This window comes from Podarcis pityusensis (genome assembly GCF_964106645.2).
Source record: "Podarcis pityusensis genome assembly, chromosome: 11".
Lineage (NCBI taxonomy): Eukaryota > Metazoa > Chordata > Lepidosauria > Squamata > Lacertidae > Podarcis > Podarcis pityusensis.
The window spans coordinates 62445792-62465980 of NC_138036.1; the positions used below are offsets into that span (position 1 = coordinate 62445792).

Consider the following 20189-nt stretch of genomic DNA (forward strand, 5'->3'; position numbering starts at 1 on the left):
ATCAGAGCACTCCTGACATATGGTTGTCAAGCCTCTGCTTAAAGACCTCCAAAGAAGGAGACTCCACCACACTCCTTGGCAGCAAATTCCACTGTCGAACAGCTCTTACTGTCAGGAAGTTCTTCCTAATGTTTAGGTGGAATCTTCTTTCTTGTAGTTTGGATCCATTGCTCCGTGTCCGCTTCTCTGGAGCAGCAGAAAACAACCTTTCTCCCTCCTCTATGGGACATCCTTTTATATATTTGAACATGGCTATCATATCACCCCTTAACCTCCTCTTCTCCAGGCTAAACATGCTCAGCTCCCTTAGCCGTTCCCCATAAGGCATCGTTTCCAGGCCTTTGACCATTTTGGTTGCCCTCCTCTGGACACGTTCCAGTTTGTCAGTGTCTTCTTGAACTGTGGTGCCCAGAACTGGACACAGTACTCCAGGTGAGGTCTGACCAGAGCAGAATACAGTGGCACTATTACTTCCCTTGATCTAGATGCTATACTCCTATTGATGCAGCCCAGAATTGCATTGGCTTTTTTAGCTGCCGCGTCACACTGTTGGCTCATGCAAGTTTGTGGTCAACCAAGACTCCTAGATCCTTTTCACATGTACTGCTCTCAAGCCAGGTGTCCCCCATCTTGTATTTGTGCCTCTCATTTTTTTTGCCCAAGTGCAATACTTTACATTTCTCCCTGTTAAAATTCATCTTGTTTCTTTTGGCCCAGTTCTCTAATCTGTCAAGGTCGTTTTGAAGTGTGATCCTGTCCTCTGGGGTGTTAGCCAACCCTCCCAGTTTGGTGTCATCTGCAAATTTGATCAGGATGCCCTTGAGTCCATCATCCAAGTCGTTGATAAAGATGTTGAATAAGACCGGGCCCAAGACAGAACCCTGTGGCACCCCACTAGTCACTCTTCTCCAGGATGAAGAGGAACCATTGATGAGCACCCTTTGGGTTCGGTCAGTCAGCCAGTTACAAATCCACTGAGTGGTAGCATAGTCAAGACCGCATTTTACCAGCTTCTTTACAAGAATATCATGGGGCACCTTGTCAAATGCCTTGCTGAAATCAAGGTAGGCTACATCCACTGCGTTCCCTTCATCTACCAGGCTTGTAATTCTGTCAAAAAACGAGATCAGGTTAGTCTGACATGACTTATTTTTCAGAAATCCATGCTGACTATTGGTGATCACAGCATTCCTTTCTAGGTGCTCACAGACTGTTTGCTTAATGATCTGCTCCAGAATCTTCCCTGGTATTGATGTCAGACTGACTGGGCGGTAATTATTTGGGTCCTCTCTTTTCCCCTTTTTGAAAATAGGGACAACATTTGCCCTCCTCCAGTCTGCCGGGACTTCGCCTGTTCTCCAGGAATTCTCAAAGATGACTGCCAGTGGTTCTGAGATCACATCTGCCAGTTCTTTTAATACTCTTGGATGCAGTTCATCTGGCCCTGGAGACTTGAATACATCTAAACTAGCCAAGTATTCTTGTACTATCTCCTTAGTTATTCTGGGCTGTGTTTCCTCTGCTGAATCATTTGCTCCAAATTCTTCAGGTCGGGCATTGTTTTCTTTATCAGAGAAGACTGAGGCAAAGAAGGCATTGAGGAGTTCAGCCCTTTCTGTGTCCCCTGTTTGCATTTCACCTTCTTCTCCTCTGAGTGACCCCACTGTTTCTTTGTTCTTCCTTTTGCTACGAACATACCCATAAAAGCCTTTTTTGTTGCTTTTAACCTCTCTAGCAAGCCTGAGTTCATAGATTAAGGTAATTTAATGACAGAATATTGTGAAAGATGGAAAGGATTTGCTGAGATTATTAATAACTAGAATACAAAAAAGGGAGGTGTGAGGAAGTCGATGAAACGAGTTAATGAAAGATAAAGATTTGGGAATATTGGATTTGCTTTTAAATTTTTTGTTTATTTTTGTTTTTTTTATTCTGATGTATTGGGTGTTTTGTTTTTGTTTTTTTGTGTGTGTTTTTTTGACCTTTGTTTTTATTGACCTATATTGTTTAATCTCTTTTTTTGTATACCTTTTTTCCTTTTCTTTTTTCTTGCTTTTTCCTCTCTCTTTCTGTAATTTTAAATTTTCAATAAATATCATTAAAAAAACAAAAAAAGGAACACTCACCCAGTGCTACTCTCTGGACACGAGTCTGAAGATACAGATGGAACCACCGTAATTCAGTGCCACCACCAACTTTGCAAAGCAAGGGGTGTTGGTGACCAGTCTATAGTTATTACACTGGGGCTAGAGTGGGTTTTTTAGAAGTGGACGCACCACCACCTCTTTAAAGACAGTAGACTCCATCATGCAAGTATCTGCTTACCACACCTCTGACCCATTCAATCACCCCACACCAGCTAGCTTTAATAAGCCAGAGTGAGCAGGTATGCTGTCCACATCATCAGGCTGCATTGACTGAAACTGATCCCACAACACGGAGCTCGACATTGCATTGGACATCTCAGTTGGCCCTGTCACACTTGCAGCACCTCAACTGTCATCCAGTTACAGTTGGTCACCACGTGCTCCAGAGGTCCACCTTGCTGGACAGGAACAACCAACCTCCAGACCACATGAAACAACTCTGCCAGACAGTTTCCCAAGGATGCCATAGGGGCAATGAAGGAGGATCTCTTTTCTTCCCTCACTGCTACATAGTAGGCCCATTTATGAGCTGGAACATGTGCTCAGCCAGCTCCCGAGAGAGATTTACACCACTTACACTCCAACCCCTGCCCAATCTGTTTCATCAATCACAGCTCCTCATTATACCAAGGACCAAAATGGATTCCACAGCACCAGAGGGGGCGATCATGTCAATTGCCCTTGTACACAGTAGTGACATGGAAATCCAATCTACTAGTAACATTGCAGGACAGACTTATCCCACATGCTTTCTACCCATAGCTGCTGCAGCTACATCACCTTTGCAGCCCATGGCTATGCACAGTTATGGGGCTAAGTTACTTGATCTGTCAAAATGATTTTTTTATTGAAAGGGGGTGATTCAATGAGCTAATATTAAAATATTGCTTCTTTTGATAAATCAACAGTTGGCATTTTTCTGGTTCCATACCACAGCTTGTACTAAGTGAAGAAACAAAGTCATTGCCAGGAATATCAGCTCACAGATACAAATACAACTGTTGAAATATCCAAGCTCTGAAACTTGCCACTGCCTCTGCTCTGTTTCCAGCTACTGGCATAGGAGCAAGTGATTACTAGGGTGATGGATTATCCGAGAAGGTCTAAAGTTCACAGGACAATAGTTCTTTGCATTTATGCTGAGGGGACTGGATGGACTTTTCCACATATATCCTGAATTTCAACAAGTAGCATTTTGGAATTAAAAGCCAGCAACAATGTGCTGCAGCAGTCATTGGATTAAACATAATTCAACAACAAAGCAGCTGGAACTGCAAGGTGCATAAGATAGTTGATGCCCTATACTCTTCTCACCCCCCCCCCGAGGCAGAATTTGGTGACTACTTCAGTTGACAAATGCTGGCAGTGGGGAGCAGGGGCAGCTATATGGTTGTTCCTGCTGAGCCCCCTGGCTCTTTCCTTCTGTTTTTTTTTTAAATAATATTTATTACTTTTATAGATTACAAAAAGAGAGGAAAAAAAGCAAAAGAGAAAAAACAGAAGAAAAAACAAAAAAAAACAGAGAGAAAAAAACACACAATACAATACAATATATAAACAATACAAAACACAACCTAAACTCAAAACTAGACACATTAAGCTAAACTAAACAAACCCCACTCCCCAAAACAAAAACAATTTAAAAACATACATCCTCTCTTTTCCATACTCTATCTTTCGTTCCCTTGTTTCCTCGACCTCCTCACACCTCCCTTTTTGTGTTCCGCTTCTATTAATTGTTTCAGCAAATCCTTTCCATCTTTCTCCATTTTCTGTGATATTGTAAATAGCGTATTATTTTAACCTTATTTTCCATTAAAACTAAATTACTTATATGTGCTTAACTCCTTATAACATTTCTGTTAAGCCCATAAAAAATAAAAAATCATTCCACCATTTTTCTATCACTCATTAGTTTTACCATAAGTCTATATAAAAACTTTAAACTTTCCCAATCTTCTTCCACCATCTCTTCTCCCAGGTTTCGGATTCTGCCAGTCCTTTCCGTCAATTCCATAAAGTCCATCAACCTAGTGATCTTATGTCCGAGGCTCTTAACTCTTTTCCAAGTCCCTTCTGCAGGTCTTCTTCATTTTCTTTAATGCTAAAGAGCCAATCTCGGGGAAGTTCCAACCTGTCAATCCTTTTCTTCCTTCTGAACAAATCAGCTGAGTTTCCATAGTTAAAACTACAGTCCATAAAGTATTTCCGGGTATATTTCAAAATTCCTCCAATTCCAAAGGCCCCCAAAACTTCAATGTCCTCCAGGCCCGAGTCCATGTCCCAAAAGTCAGTTAATCCCTGCATAGAGGGCTCTTTCCAACTTTCCTTCTTTAATCCAAACCGGGATCCATTCCTCGGAGTCTGGCTTTTCCTGGATTCAATCATAGAAGGCCTCAACTTATAATCTCCAATTTGCTTCTGTAAATCCACAGATCTCACTTGTATTATTTTATGTTGAACAACAGCTGCATTCTCCTTCTCCTCCACCATTTGTCCTGCCAAAATGGGTTCCTGTACCAAGTCCTGAATTATTTCTGTGTTAGTGTTCGTTTTTTGACTCAAGTTGGTCACTTTCTGTTCCAAATTATCAACTTTGAGAGTCATATCATCCATCTTCTTGTGAAGCTGTCCCAGCGAACAGCTTATCTTACATAAAACAGTCACAATGGCCTCTCCTGTCAACATTTTTAAATGGTCCAAGGTCGCTCTCTGGTTCTCAGAATCCTTATCTGCAGCTGGAAATCCCCCAGTTACAGTCCTGTAACAGTTTCAAAAGCTCCCTCTAGCGGGAAACAGTCTCCACTTGTATCAGTTCTTTCAGGCACAACTCAAGCATTAAAGATAAAATTTCAGTTACTTTTCCTCTTTTTTTTTTAAACACAGAAAGGGACAATGGAAACAGTATCTTACTCTTGTTTAGCTAGCTGTCAAATCCGTTCTGTCAAAAGCACTCTCTCCAAATGTCGTCTGGCAGCCCGTTCCCAGGTTCAGAGCAGTGGTAATTTGATTTTTTCACTCTCTCCTGCAGGCTCACTAGATCCAAAATTTCCCCCTCTTCTCCTGCTTCCTAAGGGGGTTTTGTAACTTTAAACCGGTGGAAATTTGATCCTTTGCCAAAAGCTTTCAAAGGCTTTACTTGTAACGTCTTTGCTTCAGTCTATTTACAAAAACGGGAGGCAGACTTCCTGTTTATAACCTTCCCGTTTCAGTGCCAAATTGAAGTATTTAAAAATCCAAATTTCCGTTTTACTCCCGAGTAGTTGTTTAAAATCCAATTGTCCACAGGAAAAAGTCAGCGCTCTCCGGCAACAGCAATGCAGCTTCACTCCGTGAAAGAAGCAGTCGATTCAAAGCACCGCGCCACTCACCCCACGTCGCTCCGGATCCCCAAAACAGGGTTTCCCCACGAGTAGGGGAGGCGCAAAGGTGCCAGCCGAATCCCACGTCCACAGGCTTCTCCTGCCTGTGGTTTTTAATGGGTCTCTGCCTCGCCGTGGCGGTTCAGACCCTGTTTTTCACGGAGCGGGTTCCTCCCGATCGGAGGAAATCCGCCATTGCCAGAGGCGCCAACCCGGAAGTCTCTGGCTTTTTCCTTCTGTAGGAGGACCCGCAGCTGTGTGCCCTAGCCTGTGCCTCCAGAGCTAGCCTGCTGCCCTCAGGCCTGGTGGAGTAAAATTTAACAGCCACTCTCAGCAGCTTCTGCATGCAGAAAGGGGGTGGGAGTGGTATAATTGGAGCAAACACAAATCTGTGGAAAAGCTGAATTGCCATTTCTTGCGCTTCAGCTTTAAAGAGAGAGTTTTTACAGGGAAAGATGGGACATGGCACTGCAAAGCATGGACCTGTGCCTGGACCTGTGCAGAGCAACAGGTGTGTTTCCGAGCACAATTCAAAGAGTTGGTGCTGACCTTTAAAGCCCTCAACAGCCTCGGCTCTGTATACCTGGAGGAGCGTCTCCACCCCCATTGTTCTGCCCGGACACCGAGGTCCAGCGCCGAGGGCCTTCTGGTGGTTCCCTCCCTGTGAGAAGCAAAGCTGCAGGAAACCAGGCAGAGGACCTTCTCGGTAGTGGCGCCTGCCCTGTGGAACACACTCCCATCAGAAGTCAAGGAAATAAACAACTATCTGACTTTTAGAAGACATCTGAAGGCAGCCCTGTTTAGGGAAGTTTTTTTAATTTATTGTTTTATCCTGTTTTTACTATTCTGCTGGGAGCCGCACAAAGTGGCTGGGGAATAAATGTGCCAGATGCGCGGGGTATAAATAATAAAATTGTTGTTGTTGTTAGGATAAGTCTTAGATTCCGATCACAGATGGTACTCATCATCTTTGCCATGGGATATGCCAAGCAAAGGAAAACACGGAGCTGGAACAAGGAGTTGTGTGCCATATGCAGGCTCCCGAGAGGTCCAGGAGAGCTAAAAAGGTGCCCTCTCCCTCTCCCCAGCCCAAACCATCCACTAGGGCACCAACCAATCCTGTTTCCATTCCATAACTGGATTAAAATGGATCTAAATGATCACTTTTCTCCAAGACTGTCTGGAAGAGACTGCAAACCTTAAGGTGACCTTCCTCAGATGGTGAGAACAGTAAATTGAGTTCACTTCCTGACAATTATTTATGATATTTGCTACAGTTTATAAACAGTAAAAGTATCCTCATCGCAATACAACGTAGAAATGGAGCTGCATTTGTGAAGTGTTTTGGGGAGAGGTTGGGGGGGGGAGGGGAGTCAAATAAAAGGCATGCAATGCTGACCTAATTAAGACTGCTAGACTGCAATGAGGTTCCAGAATCCAAATAAGCAGACAAGAATAGATTAAGCTCTGCCATTTCACTGTTGACTGAGTAATAGACCACACATTTCATTTACAGGTGATTTGCACAAAAACAGGATTTTGTGCCAGCACTCAGTTAGAAGAGCTAATTAATAAAAATATTTTAAAAGGATAAGACGCAACAGAGTTGATAAGCCAGTAGTACCGTATAAAATCCAGATGTGTCATTTGCAGCTCCTTGTAAAGAGTAGATCTCCCTGTTAACTGTTGGTGTTACAGTTCATCTCTTGATTTCGCAAGCCTTTACATGAACTTTACAGGTAGGCCCTTTACATGAACTAGGAATAAACCAGGAAGTCTCTGATTAAACAGAGTTTCCCCTTTTGTCAAAATTGGGAATCTATGGTTTGCATAAACCAGGATCTTAAACCAACTGACAGCTGTGAAGGGAAGAGTGATCCTTCACATCTCATTGCTCAGTCAAGCTAGGTTCACCTGAAGTGGGCCGTATGGTCCTCTGCTCTTAAAACCCCAACCTATCTAATGTGAAAGTGGGTGAGCTGAATAGGATACCGCCTCAGGCTGCAGTCCTATACATCTGGGGTAGTAAACTTCAGCCCTAGGGCAAAAGGTGATCCTCAAGCCCTCATGACTCTTCCCCACGCCCAGCACCTTTCACTGACTCTGCTTGGCAGCTTCCTGGAGGGCTTTTGCCCCAGTGGAATGTCTCTTACTTGCTTGACTAGAGGCTGGTAAGAAGTGTGTGTGTATACATATTTTTTGCAGATGGAATGTCACCTACTAAAAACAGGTAAGAGTCACCTTAGTTGCTCCTCCCACTTTGCCTTTGACATGCAGCACTCCAGAAGGGAATGTGCCCCTCAGGCTTTAAAAGGTTCCCCACCAAGCAGGCATGCCTAGAATTGCACTGCAAGTGGTCTTGCACTCGCTTCCACCTTGCACCACAGTAGCAACCATGCAACTGCATTAAAGCATCAAAACTCTGCAAGATCCCAAGTAAGAGCCAGTGTGGTGTAGTGGTTAAGAGCGGTAGTCTCGTAATCTGGGGAACCGGGTTCGCGTCTCCGCTCCTTCACATGCAGCTGCTGGGTGACCTTGCGCCAGTCACACTTCTTTGAAGTCTCTCAGCCCCACTCACCTCACAGAGTGTTTGTTGTGGGGGGGGGGGAGGGAAAGGAGAATGTTAGCCGCTTTGAGACTCCTTAAAGGGAGTGAAAGGCGGGATATCAAATCCAAACTCTTCTAAGGCAAATATGAGGTGTGGCATGAGAGATGCAATGGCATGGTGTTCGTGATCATGTCTGAATAATGGTTTCCAGAGTTAGGATAGGATACTGTTGCTTACTGATTATCTTCCTTTTCACCATTGTATTCCTTTCCTTCTTCCCTCAGCGGAGTTCAAGGTGCCATGTTGTTGTTTAGTCGTTTAGTCATGTCCGACTCTTCGTGACCCCATGGACCAGAGCACGCCAGGCACTTCTGTCATCCACTGCCTCCCGCAGTTTGGTCAAACTCATGCTGGTAGCTTTGAGAACACTGTCCCACCATCTCGTCCTCTGCCGTCCCCTTCTCCTTGCGCCCTCCCTCTTTCCCAACATCAGGGTCTTTTCCAGGGAGTCTTCTCTTCTCATGAGGTGGCCAAAGTCTTGGAGCCTCAGCTTCAGGATATGTCCTTCCAGTGAGCACTCAGGGCTGATTTCCTTCAGAATGGAGAGGGTTGATCTTCTTGCAGTCCATGGGACTCTCAAGAGTCTCCTCCAGCACCATAATTCAAAACCATCAATTCTTCGGCGATCAGCCTTCTTTATGGTCCAGCTCTCACTTCCATACATCACTACTGGTCAAGGTGCCATACACAAGGTTATTCCATTTCCTCCTCACAACCACCTGAATAAATTACAATAAGAAATAATGACGTACCCAAGATCATCCAATGAGCTTTTAGCACCACCTTGGCCACTGAGTCTTCTTTGTGCAACCAAATGCTGCGTATGGTTGTCTGCAGAGACATTCCAGTGAGGGAGCACTTGCTCATGCCTGGGAGCTCCACACAATCAGGACACCTGCCCAACCTGAGTCGTGTGGTGCTCCTACACGAGCAGGTGTCCATGTGCTGGAACTTCTCTGCAGACCACTATCCCATCCAGTCATTGCTGGAAGACCTGGTGGTGGGGCAAGGCTAAAAGTGCAGCCCTGCTCTGCTGTCAATGCAAATATGCCCTGCACACTTGTTAACACATGAGACTCTTGAGATGTAGAAATGTGCAGCTGTAGAGCTTTTTAGCAATGACCTCCCTAGCTATAATCTCCTAAAGAGAAGAGAGGCCTGTAGAAAACACAGAAATGCACTATTGACACTTAGCAGAAGTTGGGCATATTGTTTGAGGAACTGTCATGTCAAACTTTGAAGAGGTAGAAGCAAATTTGGAGACCTATGAAACCAGTCAGGCTGTATAAGAAACTGGGCTGCAAACAGTCCTGTGTGAAGCTCATGCCTTCCCATTATCTCCATCCTGTAGTTCAAGCTTCAAATAGGTAAGAGGACCACTTTTCCCCATTACTCCATCTAAGTTACTCTGTGGATGTCCTTGTGGCTATTTTATAGATTTGTCAAATCCATATGATATGTGCATGTGCTAGCCTGTTCTCACAGATGGCACTGAAAGGAGCAAATTCTGAAAATGTTGCATTATCTCCTCATTTAGGAGGAGAGCATTTAGGGACTGTAATTAAGGAGGTGTTGGAAGATTTTTACATCACGTTTTTCAAGAAAGGTTTTGCAATATTGTTCTGTTTGGAGAAGTGCTATCCCTTTTGATCGTTCTCCCCGCCCCCCGCCCCCAAAAACGTCTGGCTGAGAAACAACACTCACTCCGCCCCCCGCCCGTCTGCCTGCATGTGTGCTCAGGCCGCCCGAACGGAGCGTGCAAACGGGGCGCCCACATCCTTCCCTTCCCGGCCCCCACGATTCCTCCGCATCTGCCCAGATTTCAACTCCCGCCCGTCCTGGAGGAGGTAAACGAGCCCCAAGCCGCCTCCTCCTCCTCGGCTCCGCAGCGCCGCCTGGAAGCGCGTCTCGGGCCCGCCTGGCCGCGAGAAGGGCTCTGGGGCTGCTCCGTCCCTCCGCGGCCCGGCAGGAGGAATCTCCCTCCCTCCCTCCCTCCGCCATCCCCGCAAGCCCCCGGGAAGGAGGCGGGAGGCAGAGCCCGGCCGGGGGGGGGCGGCGAGGAGGAGGAGCCCCATCTGCTCCCTCCCTCCCTCCGCCTCGCGCGGCCCTGCGGGGGCGCCTGCGCAGAGGGAGGGGCGGGGGCCGCGCGCGGCGGAGTCTGCGAGGCGAAGGGCGGGGCTGGCCAAGGAGGGAACAGAGGGTTATTCGAGGTGAAGCGGGGCGGAGTCGCGCCGAGGGGGCGGGGCCGGAGGAGGGAGGGAGGGAGGGAGGGAAGACGAGGCGCCGAGAGAAGCGGGGGGGGGGGGGGGCGTGTGCCCCGTTCCTCGCCGCTTGGCCGCGGGACCCGCGCTGCTCTCTCTGGGTGCTTCTGGGGCTCGGCAAGGGGGTCGTGCCCGTGGGGCACGTGTCAGGTCACCTCCAGAGGGGGCTGCGGGGGACCAACGTGGGGATCTGGTGACTGAAGCGAGGCAGCGTCTCTGATGCGGGGCGGGGGGGGGGGGCGGGGAGGAGGAGGATGGAACAAAGTGTTCGAAAAACCAGCCCCAGGAAGCGCATCCCTCTGACTCACAGGGAAAAGCTGCAGGCAGGAGCAGCAGCGAAAACAGCCCCCACCTCGGCGAATGTGTCATTTGCGTACATGCGTGCTACGGGGGGGGGCGGCCTTTTCTTAAGAGGAGGGCCCTGTGGTGCCCCCCAGCGTGTACTGCTATGTCTAATCGTGCTATTTATAAATATGTACCAGCCCGGGTTTATTTATTTCTCTCTCTCTCTTAAGCCCGCGTGGGCGGCGTATCCTGAAGCCCCCTCCCCCCCCCGCAAGTAGGTGGCTGCGCGCGTGAGAAAGCGAGGGGGGAGCGGCCTCCTCTTCCTCGCAAGCAAGCCATCCGCTCTCCCTAGGAGCTGTCATATTGGGGGGGGGGGCGGAGAGGGTGTGGGAGGCACCTGATTGCAATACTTCATTTGTGCCGAGCAAACGTGCCAGGCTGTCAGATCTTGCATTTGCCCTTAAAAATAAAAAAGTACAGGGAGCCCCGCGGGGGGTCGAAAAGAAGGTCTGCAGCAGCTTCCCCGGCGCCCCAGGGCGCAAAAAGGGACGCGGTGATCCGGCGTTTCCTCCGACTGACACGCAGGCTGATGACGGCCGGGGCCAGAAGTCACGCAGCCCCCCCTTGCTCCCCCCTCCACCCCCCCTTGCCTGCCTGTCTGTCTCCGAGGTGGAGGTGCTAATTTCAGTGCGGCTCACGTGGGTCCGGGCTCCCTGCGCTTCCTGCACGAGCTGGGGGCGGGCTTACCAGCCCCCAATCTAGGGCAGTTTGTTCAACTGCAGTAAAGGGAGCTCGATGTTCCAGCAGCGAAGGGATTTCTGAGAACTGGGACTGTGTCCTCAGATGAACTCTCCTCCTCCTCCTCCCCCTCCCTTCTGCTGCCTGCAGAACGGCTTTAAAAGGGCGATGTCTGTACTTTTGCCTGAGCAGCGCGTGGCTTCGGTGCACGTACATCTGCAGCCTGCAGTGCAGTCGCTTGGTGCGGCCCCACCACCATTCGCTCTGCGTTAAAGAGGCGAAGGCTGCTGAACTTCGGCAAACAAAGTTGTGTGGAGGGGCTCGGGGACGGTTCGAGGACCTCAACAACTCCGTGTTGTAAGAAACGTGGTACACGTAGCCAGTTCCCTATACTGTACGTGCAAGCAGCCGAATACTTGCTCACATCCCTCGATGTGGAGAATTGTTCTTCCTGTAAGGCAGAGCACCGTTTCAGCCCTCCCACCGCTTCGCCGCCCCTCCCCGCCTCCGCTTTCTGCAGATTTCCTGTACAGAGTACATTTCCTAAAATGTGTCATTAGCAGAAGCAGTTGTACTAGGGCAGTTCTGAAGAGCCTTGCATCCCTTCATAATGCCTCGCCTCACTCAAGACAGACAACAGGATCAATTCCCTCTTTGTCTCTTCATCTCACATTCTTCGGTTCTTGCCCACCCACCCAACGCCTTGGAATGTTCTTCCCATAATTATGTCCAAGGCCTCACCCACTTTTTATTCATATCCCTTCCTAGGACCTTCAGATAGGGGAAAGCTGCTCGATTCTTCATGTGTTTCCTGTATGTCCTCCTGTGCTAGTAAACACGTCAAAGTTGAATATGTCAAAGGGTTTTTTAGAATAAGCACCACTCAGTGGATAATACTGGTGACCCCAGGAACCACCTGCTATGTTGAGCAAGGGGTCTGCAGGGACACCTGCTATCCTCTATCAAACAAAGTCAAGGCGCTGCCCTCCACATGTTGTTGGACCATAACTTGCATGATCCCTGACTATTGGGCATGCTGGCTGAAGCTGATGGGACCAGGAGTGCATCAACCTCTGGAGAGCACCGTGTCTGCTCTCTACAGGCTATTTAGTCAACTATCCACCCAAAAGCAGAAACAAAGGGCTCAGGCCAGTCCTGGGGAATCTGTCCCTACCCATCCCACCTGCAGGGCTCCAACTTCCATCAGCCACAGCTAGCATGGCCAAAGGTCAGGCAGGATGGGAGTTGGAGTCCAACAAAATCCGTAGGGCTAAAGGTTAATCACTTCAAGTATAAATAGTTTACATGGCATGATCCTAGCATGCAAATTTATTCCCTTAAATCATGTCTGCAAATCACAGAACTCATTAAATGGGGGGTGTATGCATAATTAAAATAAGGTATTTGAAATTAGAAGAGGGTGCACAAAGGATGGTTCTTGCCCAGGGGGCCATTGAGTGTTGGGCCAACACTGATAGCTGAATATGGCCAAACTCTCTCTCTTTGTCACTGGCCTTGGCCTTTGGCTTCACATTCCCAACTCTAAAAGGAGAATAACAGGCTCATTCATGAGGATACTGTAAGATTGAGCTAATACTTCAATGTGAAATAGCATCTGAGACATAAACCTCACTATTTTACCTACCAAGCACCAGGGCACCTTGTTTCACTTTTTGTTTTAGTTCTCTTTCAGCATCCTAGTACTAATACTATTCTATTTACTTTATACTTACATTTATTTTAGGTTGTCAATTACATGTTTACTAATATGTGGACAGACAGCTGGGTGCCCTACCATGTGAGAAGAGGATGGCCTTGGACTTGTATGTGGGAGGGTAACACAGGAGTGTTCATATAGTAGATCTTCACTCTCACCCCTGCTCAGGTGGGGAGGGGGGTGCCATTTTGTGGATGGCCTCAGGTGCCAAAATGTCTTGAGCCAGCCCTGCACTTTTACCTCAGGTCTTGTGTGTGGAAAGAATGTTGCTCTAAACCTAAAATTGTATTGGGGTTTTGTCTGTTACATTGCAATATCTCCTTTCACATATCAGTAGTGTAAGAAATGGAGCTGTCTGGGCCAACTCTGTACTGATAGCTGTGAATGATCACTTCAGAAAATTCAGCTGCCCATATTAAATCCTCAGGCTCTCTCAGGCTGCATCCACATTAACTCATTTGTAACACAAATTGTAGCTACACTCAATATGCCAGCAAATATGGAAAAAATCAGCAGTGGCCAGAGGATTGGAGATGATCAGTCTACATCCCAATCCCAAAAAAGGGCAGTGCCAAAGAGTGCTCCAACTACCGCACAATTGCGTTCATTTCACATGCTAGCAAGGTTATGCTCAGACTTCTACAAGGCAGGCTAAAGCAGTATGTGGACCGAGAACTCCCAGAAGTACAAGCTGGATTTCAAACGGGCAGAGGAACCAGAGACCAAATTGCAAACATGCGCTGGATGTTCCAGAAAAACATTTACAGTCATACCTCTTGTTATGTCCGCTTCATGTTACGTTCTTTCGGGATATGTCCCGCGGCGACCCAGAGGTACCGGAAAGGGTTACTTCCGGGTTTCGCTGCTCGTGCATGTGCAGACGCACAAAATGATGTCACGCGCATGCGCAGAAGCGGCAAATCGTGACCTGCGCACGCACAGATGCAGGTTGCGTTCTGCTCATGTTGCGAACGGGGCTCCGGAACGAATCCCATTTGCAACCAGAGGTACCACTGTACTTCTGCTTCATTGACTATGCAGAAGCCTTTGACTGCATGGACCACAGCAAACTATGGCAAGTTCTTAAAGAAATGGGAGTGCTTGATCACCTCATCTGTCTCCTGATAAATCTCTATATGAGACAAGAAGCAACAGTTAGCTGGGTATGGAACAACTGATTGGTTCAAAATTGGGAAAGGAGTATGACAAGGCTGTATATTGTCTCCCTGCTTATTCAACTTATATGCAGAATTCATCATGCGAAAGGCTGGACTGGATGAATCCCAAGCTAGAATTAAGAGTGCCGGAAGAAATATCAACAACCTCAGATATGCAGATGACACAACCTTGATGGTAGAAAGTGAGGAATTAAAGAACCTCTTAATGAGGGTGAAAGAGGAGAGCGCAAAATATGGTCTGAAGCTCAACATCAAAAAAACGAAGATCAGGCCACTGGGCCCATCACCTCCTGGCAAATAGAAGGGGAAGAAATGGAAGTAGTGACAGATTTTACCTTCTTTGGCTCCGTGATCACGGCAGATGGTGACAGCAGTCACAAAATTTAAAAAACGCCTGCATCTTGGGAGAAAAGCGATGATAAAGCTAGATAGCATATCAAAAAGCCTTGTCGAAAAAATCCATATACTGAAAGCTATGATTTCCCCAGTAGTGATGTATGGAAGTGAGAGCTGGACCACAAAGAAGGCTGACCGCCGGAAAATTGATGCTTTTGAATTATGGTGCTGGAGGAGACTCTTGAGAGTCCCATGGACTGCAAAAAGATCAAACCTCTCCATTCTGAAGCAAATCAGCCCTGAGTGCTCACTGGAAGGAAAGATCGTGAAGCTGAGGCTCAAATACTTTGGCTACCTCATGAGAAGAGAAGACTCTCTGGAAAGAAAACCTCTGATGTTGGGTAAGATTGAGGGCACAAGGAGAAGGGAATGACAGAAGACGAGATGGTTGGACAGTGTTATAGAAGCAACCAACATGAATTTGATGAAACTCCGGGAGGCATTGGAAGACAGGAGTGCCTGGCGTGCTCTGGTCCACAGGGTCACGAGGAGTTGGACATGACTAATCAACTAAACAACAAAGCACAAAAATATGCAATAGTTCTAGACTCCATGAGGACCACAAACAAAAAAACAAGCACTCGGTCTCCATTGATTCTAGAATAAGATGTCATGTGTACATAGCCTGATGGAGACCAGCTCTTTCCAAAGGCCACACAATCAGCCTAGAAACTCCCCATGTTGAGTTGATGAAGTGAAATATGGAAATATCCTTTAGTCAGAGTAGAAACTACCAGAGCAAGGTCCAAGTTTATTATGACAGCTTTTATTTTAAAATTGTGCTCTTTCCTACAGGGTGTAACTTTGTTAGCTGGAACATGTTCTGTAATATATATTTTTAATGTGATTTTCTTAGCTGAAACTATGAGCTGTCTGTATTACTAAGGCACTTACTACATTGCTATTTAAACACAATTGGATGCATTCTGAACTCAGATTCCTCTGACCTATTTTGAATGCTCTGAAACCTAGACTACCTTCCATCACACTAAAGCCAATGGATCCTAGAAAGCATTTGAAACAGAAAGCTGTCTTTTTTCTGATTAATAATAAATACAGTGCAAAGTATACATGCAGTTATAGCTAAATGATTTAAAGGTCAAGCAAGAAAAAAAACCTAGGCCCGAAAGTAGCAAAGCTCTTGATACTTAGAATTTTTTTAACACTTTTCCTTGTCGCTGGCTAAATCTAGCCGGAGTAGTCGTATCTGCCCACCAAGAACTTGATGCCTCTTCACCAATAAGCATCTTGAACTGTCACTGAAGGTTCAGACTGAAAGATCTTGCACACACTCAGAACACCATAGAAGCCCCTTGTGATAATGTGGTTTTTACATATTCTTTAGCATTGCTGAAATATCAGTGTTAAAACTGTGTGAAATTTCAGAACATAAATATATCAGATTATTAAAATTTCACCATCCACTATGAAAGGAAATTTCAGTTCAACATCAGTTTTATCCAATATTTCAAAAGCCTGTTGTCAGAAAATAAAAACACATTTTAGATATTCTGCTTTTATTTTATGATTCAGCCCTTGTTGAATAAGTAATGAAAGCAAAATCAACCAGGAGAACAGTTCATTTAATTTTTCAAACTTTTCAGTCTGAATAGATAAGGATCATATCACTTCTGATAAGTTCTCAGGATTCAGTTTAGTACATCCTACATAGCTATCATAAGGTGTCATAAAGGCTGCAATCCAATGCCATTTACCTAGAAGTTAGTCCCACTGAATCCAATGGGAGTTACTTCTGAGTAGCCATGCATAGATTTGCACTGTAATACTTTGATACACAATATTTAATATTTATACATTAGTTTCAGTTCCAAACTGTTGGATATATTATGTCTTAATCTCCTAAATAAGACAATACTCTCACAGTCACTCTCCTTTGGAACTTATCTTGAAAGTGGGCTTAACAGTCTTGAGCAATAGGGCAAGCAACACTCATCCTAGATAATTTTACATTAACCAATTCTCCATTGGATGATATTCAATTATGGCATTCTGCTTGCACAACAGGACTTCCCCTTCTCTCCTTCCCTCTTCAGTCCCCCTTCCAGGTCATATGCTCTGGAGAGTTGGGGGGGACACTAAAGAGCTGATGGGGGCCAGAGGGGAAGAAGAAGGAGAGGACCTGCTTCATACACTGGTGCAACACTGGATCTCACCCATATATTCTTTAGTTCATTCTTTAATTTTATGTCATTTGGATTTTTCTAATTCTTGACATGTTAGTTTATCCATGTCTCATTTCAGCCCTTCTGTTTTTTAAAATAATTGGCTCAACTTATGCTCTCTGTTTAGAAATATATCTTTACTTCTTTGTTACTCTTTTGTTATTGAATAATGAATCCTTTTCCTATTCAATTTAGGAGTCTGTAACTAACTTTTATTTACATTTTCCTTTACTTTTACTTCCTCCTCCTACTCCTTCTGATGCAAAGCATACTTGCCACTGAGAACTGGTTGAATGGATTTCTTTCAGCACTGAAGAAATCCTGTAAACCTTTTTATTTTATATATACCCGATTACATTCCCTTATATCTTTTATCTTTGATTGTCTTCCCTTATATCTTTCTTCTTTCCTTCTTCTTCCTCTTCATTTTGTGTGGCCAATGAGATCTGGACAGAGTTTCTTTGTAACTAGTATTTATTGTTTGCTTGCTTGCTTGCTTTGTTTCCTGAAACTACAGATTCTTGAAGCCTATAGAAGAGCGTACAGGGATGGAAAAGTCAGGAGGTTTTGCTCCTAGCACCACAGATGCAAGAATTGAAAAGTCCAGGAGTTTCTTCTATCCTTTGTGCAAGGTAAAGGAAGCAGGAAGAAAATGAATGTTTGCGTTACATCACATTGCCTTCTTATCTCACTGAACCCCAACATATTTGCTGAAAGACTAAGAAGAAGTCAAACTGTCAGAGAGGCACTGTGAGATGGGCCTGTGAATTCACGGGGCAAGTCCATTGTATTTCAGGCTCCACTACCCCATCTGTAAAGGTTGCTGGGAAGATACATAAAACAGGAAATGCATCTGTACTAACCTCAGGTATAGGTTGCTCTGTACATCTAAATGAATGAAGGGGGAAGCTGTTAACTCTCTCTTGGTTCACATTTATCTGGAACTTGCTTATATTCTATAAGAATAAGGAATGTTCATTTCCCTTCCCTCCCATTTACTCTCACAGTGTCCCTGCCTTTATTCAAGAATGGCACTCTGACCTGAATGCTGATCTGTTTGTCACTCCTTTACCCTAAGGTCACTATAGTCCTCTTTTTTGTCCCTCCACTAGAGGCAGCTTACGGTTTGTTTTCTTCATTCTGGTCAGGGACGCAAGTAGCCATCTCAAAGTCCTTTCATGACTTGAACTTCATCTCAAGCAAAAGCTGTTGGTTGTGCTCAGTGTCTACACAAGAGACTTTGCCACAATGGGAGCACCCGTCCATTAGTTAACTGATTAGCTAATAAGCACCTGTGACAGCAAAGCCAGACCAGTGTCTGGAGATGCAGTCCCTCAGAATTCCACCAGAGGGCTGGAGCCTCTCTCTGATTTGCTCCCAAGACAGCCAGTCAGAGGGAGGCGGAGCCAGCACTTTCGGAGGGAAAGTAAAAGAAGCCATTTCTGAGGGACAGACTTAGATAGGGCTTGATTTGAGATGAGACATAGGGCTCAGGTTGAGAGATAGGGATCAGGAGAGGTTTGTCTGAGGGAGAACTGGTTCTGTTTTGAGTGGAACATCCATTCTGAGGAGAACATCTAAAGCCAGAGAAAAGAGCCTCTCAGCTTATATAGGAAGACCCAGTTGAGGGTCTTGGGAAAGTAAAAAAGGATTTAAACTGGAGGGTTGAGTCTGAGGCAGGAGAGGAAGAAACTGTGGGAAGACACTCTTATTCTTGGGTCTCCTTCCAGTCAGGAGGCCAGAGATCTCCTGGGAAAAGACGACCCTCAAACCAATAACAAGGGCTGTGGGGACCCTCTGGGTCTGTTATACTAACTGGGATACCTCAAGAGTGAGATTGTTAAGAGAGAGGGGAACCGAGGAAAAGTGGCCCTCACTCGGGAACCAAATTGCTAATCTGTGAAGGAAGCTGTGCAGTATCAAAAGTATTTAACTAACACCTCTCATAACTAAGTAAAGGAACAAGAAACTGAGTTAAGCATTTTACCACCTATTCTGGAAACCTGAGCATCTACCTGAAGTGTAACAACTGATTTTTAGCAACTGAAGTTTAAGAAAAGATGTGCACATACTACTGTGTTTAAGCCTGCGACATCCTTGTTTTTAGTTTAAGTGATAAGTTACCTTTTACTTGAAAGAACGAATTGCCTGGCCCAACTTTGTTTCACAAACTTCTCTCTGTAAATAAAACTCTTCTTGTTTGTTTGTTCAGCTTCTGCCTAAGACTCTGAATCACTAAGGTAAATTGTAGAAATGTAATTGGTGTACTGTGAGGTAGGTCCACTATATTTAATTGGGAGCAGTCAGCGGAGTGAATCCGCTCATTGGGCTAGAAAATCTACCTGCTTCACTAGCCAGTTTGGAAATGTTACTAGGACTTGACAATGGTTATTATAATGAACAACTGAATGCATTACATAATCAAATTACTCATTTTAAAATGTTTTGACATGATTGTCTGGAACTCTGGGAACTTTAGTTCCATAATAGAACTAAGGATCTCTGTCTAGGAATTGTCAATACAACAAGACAAAATTTAACAGCGATAAATGCAAAGGTTTGCATTTAGGTACAAAGAATCAATGATACAAAAAAGAAAAGAAAAGAAAAGATGGGGGAGACCTGGCTTGGCAGCAGTACTAGCGAAAATAATGTAAGTGTCTTAGAAGATCACAGGCTGAACAAGAGCCAGCAGTGTGATGTGATGCTACAGTAACAGAAACATAGTGCCCAAATCACAGGGTTGTAATAGGATCTGCACAGTTCAGACCATGTCTAAAGTACACTGTCTAGTTCTGGACACCACATTAAGAAGGACATTAAGAAATGGAGTGTGAACAAAGAGGATGATCAGGTTGGTGAGGGATTTTGGAAACCAAGTCCTTTAAAGAATGATTGAAAGAGCTGTATGTGTTTAGCCTGGAAAAGAGAATATTAAGAGGCGACATGGTGGTGGTTTTCAAATATCTGAAGGACCTTTATGGAGTAGATGGAGCAGACATGTTCCCTCTTGCTCCAGCAGGCAGGAATAGAACCAATGCGTGAAAGTTAAAAGGAAGCAGATTTCAGTTAAGCATAAGAGAAACCTCTAATAGCCCCGGCTGTTTGACATGAGAACAGACTGCCTCAGGAGGTGGTAGGTTCTTATCCCACTGGAGATGTTTAAGAAGAGGCTAAAAGGCCACATGTCACTGATTCTGCTCCTGCATTGCCAATTCTGCACTGAGAAGAACTTGGACTAGATGACTTTTTAAGCCAATTCTGATTCCATCATATATCCCTTGTTGCTGTTGACAGTTTTATAAATGGATTCC

General features: G+C 45.4%; 1 long non-coding RNA gene across 1 annotated transcript in view; it reads left to right on the forward strand.

The window, feature by feature from the left end:
• LOC308458412 overlaps nucleotides 1–19086 on the forward strand; it is a 42569-nt gene extending 23483 nt beyond the window's left edge. The window contains exon 3 of the long non-coding RNA XR_013977377.1: nucleotides 17393–19086. This is a non-coding gene — a long non-coding RNA (uncharacterized lncRNA). The remainder of the gene's footprint in view (nucleotides 1–17392) is intronic.
• Nucleotides 19087–20189: the final 1103 nt, after the last annotated feature.